The sequence below is a fragment of the Pleuronectes platessa genome, chromosome 2, assembly GCF_947347685.1.
Source record: "Pleuronectes platessa chromosome 2, fPlePla1.1, whole genome shotgun sequence".
In the NCBI taxonomy this organism is placed as follows: Eukaryota; Metazoa; Chordata; class Actinopteri; order Pleuronectiformes; family Pleuronectidae; genus Pleuronectes; species Pleuronectes platessa.
Window position 1 is genome coordinate 2,199,377 of NC_070627.1, and position 4,033 is coordinate 2,203,409.

General features: G+C 43.1%; 1 protein-coding gene across 1 annotated transcript in view; it reads left to right on the forward strand.

Annotated features, from left to right (window-relative positions):
• The first annotated feature begins 3,702 nt into the window (after window positions 1-3,702).
• ptprt (protein tyrosine phosphatase receptor type T) overlaps window positions 3,703-4,033 on the forward strand; it is a 78,617-nt gene continuing 78,286 nt past the window's right edge. Inside the window, 1 exon segment of the mRNA XM_053442584.1 lies at window positions 3,703-4,033. This exon segment is cut by the window's right edge and continues 91 nt beyond it. The gene's annotated coding sequence lies outside the window, so the exon portion shown is untranslated.

Below are 4,033 nucleotides of genomic sequence, written 5' to 3' on the forward strand. Positions count from 1 at the left end.
GGTGTAAATAGCTTTTTTGTTGTTTGACAGAAAAAAAGAGAAACATTCATCACAGAGACAAAGACGGTAGATTTTTAAAACCAAGATCAAATCTCCCGGTCCTCAGATTGACAACAAACCCTCGTGGACAATAGGAGACGGAGTGGACTCGTCTTCAGAGTGAGAGAAAAGACGAGGACGGAGCAGAAGAGACGCTTCGACTCTGCATAATTGATTTCTAATAAATAAGTGATGATGTAGAGGTGAGGAGGAGGAGACGGGCGCTTGTGTCCTGATCCTGGCTCGGACATAACGCACCCTCCTGTTAATGAGACATTGATTTCTACATCACTAAATAATGGAAATATTCATTAGCTGTCAGCTCAGAAATACATAACGGAAGGTGTGTGGGGGGGGATGAAGCAGCTTGCGTTGAGGTCGGATCAAACAAAATACTACGAGTCAGAAATAAGACCCAAAATGGTGCAATGCAATATTCAGAGAAGTGGGATTAAGTGACCGACGCGGCTGTAAGAGAATCCAGAGCCAGAGTCCGACTCCCGATCAGAATCCAATCATCACAGCTTCATCTGTATCGAGTCTCTGGAAACAACAGTGATATCAGGAGGAAATGTTTATTGAGCAGAAGATGGGTTAATGAAGCCTTTCTGGTTTAAATGAGGACTTCTCGGTGTTCCTGGGTTTATTCACGTTTACTCTCCATTTTTGAGCAGAAACAAATAAAACCAGTTATTATTGAAAGCAAGTTTGTCTTCTGGAACAAAAACATGTTGGTAAATGAACAAATAAATGGAATGAGTATGATTCATAAGACTATATAGGTATAAATAAAAATTGACGACATGGCCTCTTCCAAAAGTGAAGCCAAATCACCTACATCGCCCCCTTGTGGCTGGTTTATGAACACCACTTCATCCACGTTAGCAGATGGGACATGGACCAAATCAAAATGTCAATGCACTCATCAAATAAAAAAGGTTTCTGCTATTTTAGGTGTTTGTTTCTGATAAATTTGCATTTAATTACTTATTTGATTACGTAAAAATGTGCTGAGACTTCATGATTGACAGCTGAGATGTCATCAAGGTAGTAGATTAAATTGTGAGGAGAGACACTCTGATTGGCGGTTAGGGTTTGGAGCAGGTGAGCAAACGTGGGACGAACATTAACTTACAAGTCAAAAATCTATTTAAAGAGACTTTCTGACAATATTCAGGAATTAATGTCTTGGCTTTCAGACACCGCTGAACTCCAGATGATCTCCGGACCACCAGGCCCGCCGAGCGGAGCAGCATTTAACACTGAGGACAGAGAAAGGTCACGACCCTCCCAACTGGCTGTGTGGAATTTACTAAATTCACCAGATCCTGTCACGCTCACCTGGAGAGGGGGGGGGGGAGCAAATAGCAGCCGGTCAGCGGGGACCTGTGAAGGGCAGCGGGCGGAGGGAGGGTTCAACATTAAGAAGCTGTTCAGGTGAATCATCCGTCTGCATTCCGCTGGTTTCGTCCCGAGCCGCTCGACAATCATCCTGATTAAACGTCCTCGTGTGGAATGGCCTTTAAAACACAGGATTCATTAAGTTACTGTGGGCGACTGAGCAGCAGACAGTCCATCGTTCTTTGAGTTCTTTGTTTCTTTCGTCCTCCATCGCTGCTGTGACTGTTTGTTTCACCTCGAGAGCCAAAGTCCAGCTTAACTCCAGCTACATGTCTCCAGCGTCCCCGAGGGGACACTCTCTGTGAGACAGGGGACACAAGTCATGAATGAAATTAGGAGGAAGAACCAGCAAAGCTCAGGCTCCAGAAATGATTATGACCTGGGCTCTGGAGACGGCTCAGGATGCACCTCCCTGTCAACGCTCAAATCAAAACCTAAATAAAGATAAAGGGTTCAACATTCAAACCACCTTCAAAACAAAAATAACATAAATGTCCCTTTTTGGAGTCTCTGGTATTCTTCCTGTGATTCTGTTCCCAGTGACTCTGAGATGATGGTTTTCTAGTTGCTCACAGAAAACCACATCACAGACTGATCAGAAAGTTTGAAAATTCCAAACTCTACTGTAAATGTAAATGTGTTTGCTAAATGTCTCCGAGTTAAAAGTGCATCTCCTCTGCTGTTCGAGCTTCGCTGTGCAGAATGATGAATGTGTGGGTTTGACACCAGAGAACTGTTTTAAATTCCTCTGTTCTCACCTCACATCTCCGTCTGAAAAGTTGATTCTGTGAGTTTGTTGCATCACAAACTTGTTTTGGAAAACCGACTTTTAAATATTCAACTTATACAGAGTGTGATGTGGAAGACTGAAACTGTCAAAGCCCAGAGAGGAGTTCATCTATTCAGACAGCTGACAGGGGGGATCTGTGTTTACGTGACCCAAAGGACATTTAGTCTTAATGTCTCTCACAACGTTATAAAGACAGAAATCATATCTGTTCATCGCCTGTAAAGCACATTACATACATTTGATAACTTCCACGAGATCACATGTAGGAGGAGGTTCATCCAGAAACAGGCTGGAAAACTTCCATATGAAACATTTAGGTAAATAATGCACGTGTCTGGAGTTTGAGTAAATGCATTTCCATCAGAGAGTAAAATTAGATTAATATTCTATTGTCGAATAAGTAGCAGAAGAGACAGTCACTGACACACACACACACAAACACACACACACACACATACAGAGAGAGAGAGAGTGGATCTCATGACACCTGTGAGGGAGAGAGAGACACTCAGAGTGAATACAACCTCAGAGAGACAGAGACAAAAGACGGGGGGGGGGGGGGGGGAGAGACACACAGGGAGAGAGACACACATAGACAAAAGACAGACAGAAAGGGAGAGAGAGACAAACAGAACGACCGAGAGAGAGAGAGAGAGAGAGAGAGAGAGAGAGAGAGAGAGAGAGAGAGAGAGAGAGAGAGAGAGAGAGAGAGAGAGAGAATCTGATATTAGCGGAGGATGCAGGCTTTAGGACCCGGGGGAAACTGTACTGAGACAAAAATCCCTGCAGCTCAGTCAAGCTGGAGAAATGCAGTGAAGCATTGTGGGAAATGAGCGAATGGTCATGCAAATAAAAGCCTCGGAAAAGAACAGAGCTTCTGCATCTGTCATATGAAGCCTTTTAATAACAATAATTATAATACAAATAATAATACAATATCTAATTCCGCTGTGGATTCTTTATTTTAAAAATTATTATAAATTATTACTATTTTAAAGTAACCTTTATTCTTCATCCCAGAGGCTCCTTGTTTAGAGAATACAAATGATGGGGTTGTTTAATAAGGTAAATTATTTATTTGATTTGTTAAGCTTTTTAATTTGACATAATCAGCCAGAATTCAAACCGAAGAAGAAGAAGAAGAAAACAAACAGATATTGATTTAACAAATTAAAAAAACAAACCTGCTAATAAAGATAAAACCACGCATATTAAAGGATCATATTCACCAATTTCCCTTAAACTGTCCAAATATCAATTTACACTATAACATCTTTGCTTTTATCAATAAAAAAACAACCTGCTGTGAGAATCCAGGTCCCTTGAGTGCTTCATCTTATTGTGAAACTCGTTACCGGAAGTCCTCATCGTGCCGATCCACGCGCCTTTACGCACGAGCGTGGCGCCCCGTGTGGTGCGCACTGGTCTCCACTCCGGTTCCAACTCCACGTCAGTGTGGCACAGACCGTCTGAGCGCGCACACGCACACCCTGCGCCCCTTACTTTTCGGGCGCACGCACACGCGCTCTGACGCACTCACACAGACACGCACACAGATCAGGAGGAGAGGGAAGGAGAGAGAGAGAGCTCTTGTTTTATTCGCCTCCAACTTCTTCTCGTGTCTTTGCTTCTTTTTCGTCTTTCTGCGTCTCCTCATCCACCGATGCGAGGATTTCTTCTTCTCTGTTGTTTTCACCGTTGAACTGAGGGAAACCACTTCAGCCAACGCACGGGAGCATGTGAGATAACCCGCAGCTTCAACCAAGAAGAAGAAGAAGAAGAAGAACGGAACCAGAACTCAGA